This window comes from Tupaia chinensis, unplaced genomic scaffold (assembly GCF_000334495.1).
Source record: "Tupaia chinensis unplaced genomic scaffold, TupChi_1.0 Scaffold000235_1, whole genome shotgun sequence".
NCBI classification, from domain to species: domain Eukaryota; kingdom Metazoa; phylum Chordata; class Mammalia; order Scandentia; family Tupaiidae; genus Tupaia; species Tupaia belangeri.
The window spans coordinates 2,984,976-2,995,421 of record NW_006159713.1 but is presented as its reverse complement, the minus strand read 5'-3'; the positions used below and the strand labels follow the sequence as shown (position 1 = coordinate 2,995,421).

At 36.5% G+C, this 10,446-nt stretch overlaps 1 protein-coding gene across 1 annotated transcript in view; it reads right to left on the bottom strand.

Annotated features, from left to right (window-relative positions):
* LPCAT2 (lysophosphatidylcholine acyltransferase 2) overlaps window positions 1-10,446 on the bottom strand; it is an 86,016-nt gene that overhangs the window by 19,825 nt on the left and 55,745 nt on the right. The gene's annotated exons all lie outside the window — the stretch shown is intronic.

Genomic DNA, 10,446 nt, shown 5'->3' with positions numbered 1-10,446 from the left:
TGGCCACATCACCCACTGGTCCAGAAGGTGAATTTTTAAAATCCAACATCTCCAGGTCCCACCCCCAGAGTTTCTGATTTTGTAGGCCTGCTGTGGAGGGTCTAGGATCAACATTTTTAGAATCGTTCGTAAAGTGTAACATTCATACACAAAAAATGTACAAATAGTACAAAGAATTTCACAGACTGTACATACCCATGTCATAACAGCCTTATCAAGAAGCTAAACATCACCAAGACCTTAGTGATGTTTCTCTCCAGTTATTTCTGTCTCTTAAGTTAACTGCTATCTTGACATCTATTTTTACCTTTCTTTTATTTTTTAAAATTTGTTTATTTATTCTAAGAGTGAGGGACACAAACAGAGAGAAAGAGTCAGAGAGACAGCATTCTCAACATAGTCTGTTTACTGTGATCCACTCCTAGCTTCACGCAGCCCGTGAGCACAGGCACACACATGCCTGATGTACTCAGGGAAGTCAATGAACACAAACCTGGAACCCTCTCATGTGGGTCAGTCATACAGAGCATTGCATTTTATTCTTATACCACTGTCCAGGACTCATTTTTACCTTTTTGAAGGAATGCAATACTGTTTTCCATATTGGGTACATTATTTTACAGTCTCATTATCAGTGTACAAGGGTCCTGGTTTCTGCACATGCTTGCCAACTCTTGCTACTTGTGTGTGTGTGTGTATGTGTGTGTGTTCACAATAACTGTCCTACTGAGTGTGAAGTGAAGTGGTATCTCACTGTGGTTTTTAATTTGCATTTCTCTAATTAGTGATACTGAGCATCTTTTTATGTACTTATCATTTGTGTATCTTCTTTGGAGAAATGTCTATTCAAACTTTTGCCCATTTTAAAATAAAGTTATTTATTTTTACTGTTGTTGAGTCATAGACTTTTTTTCTTCTAAGTTTTGCTACAGGGCATGCTGGAGACAGACAGAGAGAGAAAGTGAAAAATCACCCTCCAGGAAGTTGACCATGCTGCAATCCCTTTTCCTCCACTTTCCTCTCAGAAATGTGGGCATGTATGCACTCATGCCTGGCATGATTTTCAAGCCACAGGGTCTGGAACTTGAGCTGTATAGTCAGTTATGTGGGATCCAGTGCCTTAACTTTCATGTCACCTGCTGGTCCAAGTTACATATAATTAAGAAACAATTTTGATATTAATTTCATATTAGTAATATGCAAATATTTCTCCCATTTTGTGGGTTGCCTTTTCACTGTTATTAGCATCTTTTTTTTTTTTTGGAGAGATTTTCTCTATAGGGCACGTGCACTCGTCATAGAGACAGAGAAAGACATAGAGACAGAAAGTGAGAAATCACCCCCCAGGGGGGATGGTCATGCCGCAATCCCTTCTCCTCCATTCTCCTCTTGGGATCTTGGGCACGCACGCACACGCTCCCGGCGTGAGTTTTAAGCCACCGGGTCTGGGACGCAAACCGCGGTCGACTACGTGGGAGTCCAACGATATAGCCATTACGCTAACTGCTGGTTCCCAACATCTTTTGATACACAAAAGTTTTACTTTTTTTTTTAGAAACTGTTTTTTAAGAACCTTATTTCCACTTTGTATAAGAGTTCGTGGAAGAACAGCTTAAAACCACTCAGTGTTTGTTCCCACCCATCAAGTGGCCTGAGCAGTGAGGCACGGCAAATTAGTCTTCACTGGCAGGCTGAGCTTCTAGTCTTCAGCAGGGAACTGCCAGATGGGCACAGAGGTCATCCACATGCCTTCAAAGTAGTCTGCAACCTCAGGTGAGTAGTAGTAAACTATGTAGCTTTAGCAGTCCATTCACTCTGAAATTCCTTCTCAGTCATAGCATTTTCAGTAGTGACCTGGTCTTCCTTTTCAATCTCTTCAGGATCCCTGTAGAAGTAAGATAAGGCATGAACTCCCACGAGTGTTCACAGGAGATGGATCCACTCATGCACAGAATTTCCCTAGCCAGCATCCACCACATCAGACCTGCTGAATGAGCTTCCTTGTTGTTGCATGCGATGGCAATGTCCACATAGTGCAGAGGAGAATCTGTGTTGCACAGAATAATTGTAGGCAGGTTAACATAAGATGCCTCTATGAGAGGCTGGTGGTTGGCCCTGGGATCAGTAACAACCAGAAGATGCGGCTCCTAGAAGGTTGCTTGGATCTGGTTAGTGAAGGTTCCAGGAGTGAAGCAGCCAGCAACAGGAGTGGATTCAATGGCAGCAGCAAACTTCAGCACAGCCTTCTGCCCAGTATTCCTAGAAGACATGACACTGACCTCAGCAGAATTTTCAATGGCAACAATGGCATGAGCTGCCTGTAGAAGCTTCTCCCAGGTCCTGTTCAGATTTATGATGTAGATGCCATCACATTTCCTTTTGTAACTGTGCTGTTCCATTTGAAAGTCAAAGTTGGTGCCACCAAAGTGGGCGCCTGTTGCAAGGAATTTCAGGATATCCTCCTCCATTTGCAGAAGTGAAAATTACCCTCTAAGTTAAAATGAGAATCCAGAACTACACTGTATGGACCCTTGTGTGGGTAGCATGGAAAGGGAAGCTTTACATTTTTAAATAAAGATTTTAAAATATTTATTCAATGAGTGGCAAAGACAGAGAAATTGTGCCTCATATAGGAGTGCTAATGCCATCATTTGACCCCAGTTTTCAATAAGTCCCAGTTTTCAGTAAGTCCCAGTATGCATGTGCCTGGCATACTCTAGGAGGTCTCTAGACTTAAATAGGAACCTTCTAATGTCTGATTGCCTTGAAAAGCATCATTTTTTACCACTGTGTCACCATCTAGCTCCCAAAAGTTTTAAATATTTGATGTAGTCAGTTTATTTTTCTTTCGTTGCTTGTGCTTTGGTGTCATAACCAAGAAATCATTGAGAAATCCAGTGTAATAAAGTTTTTATCTTATTTTTCATCTAAAAGTTTTATCGTTTCAGTTCTTTTTTTTTTGGGGGGGGGGAGAGGGTTTTGCTACAGGGTATGTGTGCTTACCAGAAAGACAAAGAGACAGAAAGCAAGAAATCAGCCCCCAGGGGGGATGGCAATGCCACAATCCTTTCTCCTCCATTCCCCTCTCAGGCTCTTGGGTACACATGCACACGCACCCAGTGTGATTTTAAGCCACTGGGTCTGGGACTCAAACTGCAGTAGACTACATGGGAGTCTAGTGACATAGTTGCATCTAAAAGTTTTATCGTTTCAGTTCTTTGTGTTTTGGGGGGGGGGAGAGGTTTTTGCTACAGGGTATGTGTGCTTACCAGAAAGACAAAGAGACAGAAAGCAAGAAATCAGCCCCCAGGGGGGATGGCAATGCCACAATCCTTTCTCCTCCATTCCCCTCTCAGGCTCTTGGGTACACATGCACACGCACCCAGTGTGATTTTAAGCCACTGGGTCTGGGACTCAAACTGCAGTAGACTACATGGGAGTCTAGTGACATAGCCACTACGCCAACTGCTGGTCCCTCATTTCAGTTCTTCTGTTTAGATTTTTTTTTTTAATCTATTTTGAGTTAACTTGGGTATATGGGGTGAGGTAAGGATTCAACTTACTTCTTTTGCATGTGGATATTCAGTTTTCCCTTTGTTAGGGGACTGTCTTTTCCCCTTCAATGACATTGACACAGGTGTAGAAATTTATATGATTATATATATTACTTCCAGGTTCTCTATTTGATTCCATTGGCTTATATGTCTGTCTTTATGCCAGTACCACATCGTTTTGGTTACTGGGGTTTTGCAGTAAGTTAAAATCAGAAAATGTGAAACCTATAGACTTAGTCTTCTTTTTCAAGATTGTTTGGCAACTCATGTTCCCTTGAGATTACACATGAACTTTAGGGTAGCTTTTTCTATTTCTGTAAAAATGTTGAAATTTTGATAAGGATGGCATTGAATTTGTAGATCACTTTGAGTTGGAATAAAATCTTAATAATATTAAGCCTTCCAATCTGTGAATATGGGATGTCTATTTCTGTCTTCTTTAATTTATTTTAGTATGCTTTGGAGTTTTTGGAGTACAAATCTTCAGCCTCCTTCCTTAAGTTTACTTCTACCTATTTTATTTTTGATGCTATTGTAAATAGAATTCTTTTCTTTTTTATTACCAGAGGACTAGTATACTTTTTAGACAGTGACAGAGAGAGAAAGCATACCCCAATTAAGTGTGGCCACACTGCAATCTCTTCTCCTCCATTTCTCCATCTTATCAGGATTTTGGGTACATAAGCACACAAACTCAGTGTGTTTTTTCAAGCTGCTAGGGCTGGGATTCAAACTATGGCTGGCCATGTGGAATCCATCTCTAAGCAAGGGTAAGGACCACTGCACTGTGGGGCCAGCCCTAGCATTGTTTTCTGAATTTCCCTTTCAGATTGTTCATTGTTAGTATACAGAAATGTAAGTGATTTTAAAAAGGATTATTTAATTTCATTTATTGTTATTATTATAATATTTTTAATTTGCTATAGGGCATAGGTATTCACCAGAGAGAGACAGAGAGAGAGGGAAAGTGATAAAGCAAGCTGCCAGGTCCAGGACTCAAATCATGGTCAGCCAGGTAGGAGTTTAATGCCCCCAATCATAATGCCATCTATTGGCCCCAAAGTGCAAATGAGTTTTGTGTGTTGATTTTATATCCTATGACTTTGCTAATCTCACTTTTTAATTCTAACAGTTTGAGTTTTTTATTTGCTTGTTTTTTGTTTTATGGAACTCTAAAGGGTTTTCTACAAATAAGATCATGTCTTCTGTGAACACAGATAATCTTACTTCTTCCTTTCCAATTCACATGACTTTTATTTCATTTCTTGCCTAACTGTTCTGACTAGAACTTCCAGATCTAGAAAAAAAGTGGTGAAAGTAAACATATTAGTCTAGTTCCTAATCTAGAAGAAAGGGGTTCAGTCTTTCACTACTGTATGTTAATGTTATTGATGAGCTTTTCATATATGGTCTTTACTATATTGAGGCAATTCCTTCTATATCTAGTTTGTTAAGCATTTTTGTTATAAAATAGTATTGAATTTTGTCAAATACCTTTTCTGCATCAATTGAAATGACAAGGAGACCATGTGCGGCTAATGTGGTATATTACATTGATTTCTTTTTTTTTTTTAAATTGAACCAACCTTGGATTTAAGAAATAAATCCCACTTGGTCATGGTGTACAATCCTTTTACTGTGCCTTTGAAATCTATTTGCTGTATTTAGTTGAGAATTTTTGCAACAATATTTGCAAGGGATATTGCTCTGTGGTTTTCTTTTTTGCAGTATCTTTATCTGGCTTTTGTATCAGGCTAAAGCTGACCTTATATAAAGAATTAGAAAGTTTTCTCTCCTCTTCAGTTTTTTGGAAGAGTTTGAGAAGAATTAGTGTTAATTCTTCTTTAAATGCTTGGGTAAAATTTGCTAATGAAGCCATCTGGTCCTGGGCCATTTGTTTAGCTGGGAGGTTTTCGGTCACTGATTTGATCTTCTGGCTAATCACAGGTCTGTTCAGATTTTCTATTTCTTTCTGATTCAGTTTTATTAGGTTTTATGTTTCTAGGAATTGTCCATTTCATGTAAGTTATCCTATTTTTTGGCATACAGTTGTTCATAGTACTATCTTTTGAACTTTTATTCCTATAAAATTGGACATTGATTTCTTTTTTTTTTTTAAATTGAACCAACCTTGGATTTAAGAAATAAATCCCACTTGGTCATGGTGTACAATCCTTTTACTGTGCCTTTGAAATCTATTTGCTGTATTTAGTTGAGAATTTTTGCAACAATATTTGCAAGGGATATTGCTCTGTGGTTTTCTTTTTTGCAGTATCTTTATCTGGCTTTTGTATCAGGCTAAAGCTGACCTTATATAAAGAATTAGAAAGTTTTCTCTCCTCTTCAGTTTTTTGGAAGAGTTTGAGAAGAATTAGTGTTAATTCTTCTTTAAATGCTTGGGTAAAATTTGCTAATGAAGCCATCTGGTCCTGGGCCATTTGTTTAGCTGGGAGGTTTTCGGTCACTGATTTGATCTTCTGGCTAATCACAGGTCTGTTCAGATTTTCTATTTCTTTCTGATTCAGTTTTATTAGGTTTTATGTTTCTAGGAATTGTCCATTTCATGTAAGTTATCCTATTTTTTGGCATACAGTTGTTCATAGTACTATCTTTTGAACTTTTATTCCTATAAAATTGGTAGCAATGTCTCCTCTTTCATTTCTGAATTTTATGTGGCTTTTTTTTCATTTCTGAATTTTTGTTTCATATTTTTGATATGTCACTTCAGAAGTCAAGTTTTAATAGGTAGTTCCAGATAATACTTGAAGAAACCTACATTTGATACTAGGTAGAGTCAGAGTATAAGTTCTCTGAAGATTTTTGGAAGTTCTATTGGTGAACTCAGGGAAAGGTGCCCAGGACTTGATTAGTAAATAATTGTATCATTTAGTATTTTTGGGTCTCAATTTCAAATCTGCAAAATGATAATAACAATATTTATCTCTAATGTCTATTTCAAAGTGATTCAATCTGACTTATTATGTATCAGGACTTGGACTCAGTGCTTAGGATACAAAGGTGAATACAACAGGATTGTTGTACTCAAGGAGCAAGCAGATCCACAAGAAAATGAATTCAGTTATAATCTTAAGTGTATGCTCACATTTCTGCTGTCACACATTTTTTCCACTACATTTGTATATACTATGATTTGGTATTGAGTTTCATAGAATACCTCTGGCAAGTACAAAAGTATTCCAGATAGAGAAAGAAAAACTCAGAGAAATTAAGCTACTTATTCAAGGCCACACAGTTAATATAATATAGTTAATATTAAACTATATTATCAAACTAGTATTAGTACCCAAAAGGGGAGCAATAAATTTGGCTAAGGAAAATGAAAGATTTACTTCTAGAAGAGATAATGCCTGGGGACCAGCAGGTGGCGTGGTGGTTAAGGTGCTGAACACTCCTACATGGCCGACCGCCTTCAGAGTACCAGACCTGGTGACTTGCTTTCTCACTTTCCCTCTCCCTCTCTGTGCATCTCTCTCTGGTCAAATTAAAATAAATAAATGAATAAATAAAACTAAATAAATAATTATTTTTTTAAAAGAAGGGATAATGCCTGATTACAGGCAAGGCTGGAGTTCTTCAAATATAAGGGATATAAAAGGTTAGTATAAATTCAAAAACAAACAAAAAACAGAGGAGCAAAAGGATGTGATTAATTCAAGAGATGGTGAGTAGTCCAATGTGATGAGCTTCTTTTGATAGGAATGATAAGAAATAAAGGGAGATCAACAAAATGGAGTCAGACTGAAAAGGGCTGAACAGCCATATGATGGTCTGTCTCACAAGTTCTTACAGGAACTACTGACAGTTCAAATATGAAGTAAAAAGCTTAGATGTGAAATTATTTCAGAAACCATACAATTATAGAATTGAATAATGATTAGTCTAGCTATAATTAGAAGAAGTTTGATAGTAAGGAGATACTGCTATTTATAACAGGGAATAACATCTGATCTTTTTCTGCCATACCTAATGGTTTGTATACAATTCTCCAGTGACTGATTTTATTTCTCACAGGCACAACAAAAGGGTCTTAGTGAACACCAAAGGCCAAATGTCTTTTTTAACCACACAGAAAAGCACCACAAGAGGACTGTCTTTCTTTTCTGGGATTCAAGGAGCCATCTGGCATTAGCCAGACTTAAACCCATTATATAAACTTCTCGCAGAGGAAATTGCATGGGCTTTGTTGTCATAATATTGCAAATTACCTTGATAGTATCCACTGCCATATAAAATGCACTTACTTATGTTCATCTGAAGTGTTTTCTTCTATGGTTTAAATCGAATTCCTCTCATTTTCTGTGAAGATGGAGGGCACTTGACTAACAGCTCTTCATAAGCCATCACAGACTAAAAACACTGTTACTAGATTAACAAGTTCTTTCTTGTCTGAACTATTTATTTTCCCATGGCTATTTATTAGAATGTTAATAGCAACATTAGTAGCTGTCTGAGGGAACTCTACTGTCCAGAACTAGGTAAAAAGGATAGGAGAAGAGGCCATATCTGATGGAAATTTCAATCCCAATTTTGGTGGAAGACATTAAATTTAAAAAGCAAACACATGAATGGTACATTAACATTATTCATGACAGCCCAAAAGAAGAAATAACTTATATGTTCACCAACTGGTGAATGGATAAATTAAATGTGGTATGTCTATATAAAAGAATATTGTTCATCAATAAAACAGAATTAATTACAAATACATGCTACATCACAAATCAACCTCAAAACATTATTCTAAGTAAAAGAAGGCAAACATAAGAAGCCATATATTTGATTCCACTTATAGAAAATTATCAGAAAAGACAAATCTATAGAGACATGAAGTAGATTAGTGGTTGCATAGAACTGGTAGATATGTAGGTGACAGGGATTAACAATTAATGACAAAAGGAATTATATTGAGGTAATGAAAATGTTCTAAAACTGATAGTGACAGCTGCATAACTTGGTAACTTTTAAAAAAATGGTTGAATCACATACCTGAAGTGAGTGAATTAGAAATACATAAAATATGCCTCAAGAAAGCTATAAGAAAAAAAAAAAAAAAACCTCAACAGCAACAGTTAGTAGTAAACAAGTACAAAAGTAGGAATTACAGTTCCACTATTATAATTAACTAGCTGTGCGGCCTTAAGCATGTACTTTCATCTCTTACAAAATGAAGAGGATAGAAAATTTGACATCAAAGGTTCTTTTAGTTGAAAAATTTTGTGAGTCTAGATTTCCATGTGCCATGAAACAGTGATAGCAGCACCATTCTTACATTGAGTGTAGCTTCCTTATGGCACCTACGCCTTTTAATGCTATATGTTAGTTTAATATAATCCTTCTTTATCTTGGGTCTAGTTCTACAACTTTAAAAAATGGCTTACTTACCCTTATCTCTACTTTGACATAGAGTGTGGTTTTCTCAGAAGTATTTCTGATTGCAACCTGGCAAGTATATTCTGTCTCCAAACAGAATTCCAAGGTGGTGGTGGTGGTGGTGGTGGGTGAATGAAACTGGTCTAAAATAACATAGAAGTACTTACAACTTCTACTTTGGGTGAAGTCTTTCTATTAAGTAGAGCTTTTATCTAACTATAACATGATCTGGACCAGACCTTTCTAATTTGTTGATAAGAATGTCAGGTTGGATGAAATCAAAAGCCTTTTTAGAGTCTATATAGATAGTATCTATTTCTTTTTCCTTATCATCTTGGACTGCCACTCTGTCATAGGGGGGAAATTAAATTGGTCTGACACAATTTGCTCTTTACAAAATCCTGTTCTTTATTTCCTTATGCTCTTGAACAAGTCCAGTGATTGTTCACTTTCACTAGTAAAGAAAGTTGAGTGTTAATTGTCTCAGTCTTTTTTCTATTTCTTCTACTCATCTCCAGGTATATTTGCAGTGATAAATCCAAAGGAAAGCATATAGTTCAATCTGAGAATTGAACAGGGAAATGCTCAGAAACAGGGCTATCAAACCTGGACAACTTATACAACTGAATAGAAAAGTTCATCTGTGCCACCCCAAAATTTGTAGTTTTTTCTGTAAATGATATCATATAAATTATAGAGTAGATTTCATAAAAGAATCCTCACTTACTGGGACTGGAATCCATATAAGTTCTTTTCACATGAATTATGAAATATTGTATTTACATACTGAGCCAAAGTTGGAAATCTAAAGGACAGAAGAGTTTACTGTTCATTTCCAGTTATTTAAGCCACCTAATCTGCATGCTACAACACCCAATTTTTCCTAACAAGAAGGGGCATGCAAGGATGCTTGCTATTATTGGCACTCAAGATTTAACACTTGAACCAATTCCAAGAACAGGATAGACAGGAAGAACTTGGGATAAAGAAACACATTCATTCCACGTAATGTGAAACACTAATAAAAGGTATACAGAAGTTTACAACAGCCCAAAAAGGCTGCATTGCCAAAGTGCTAAAGTATATATAAACTTTTCTTCTGACATTTAAACAAAGTACATAGTAAAGCCAGAAAAACTGAGTAGTAGATAGAAGTCAGAAATGGGAAAAATCATGACAGTTGTCTTTTGTTTATATGGAATGGAAATAGTAACCGCCTATATAAATTTTACTAGGCAAGAGTCTATTATGCATATAATGGTATTAGTGAAAAATCAGAGAATGAGTTCATGCCATACTGTAGCTGAGGAATATGAAATCAATCTCCCTCAGTATTTTCCTCTCATTTGTGAAAATGAATGAGATAGCACTAGTTAGAGCTCTGAGAGGATAGTACAAGAAGTAGAAGAATTAGTCAAAAATTAAGATTTATAATGATTTTCTTTTCTTCTTCTTCTGATTTTCTTTTCTTCTTCTTCTTTTTTTTTTTTTTTTTTTTTTT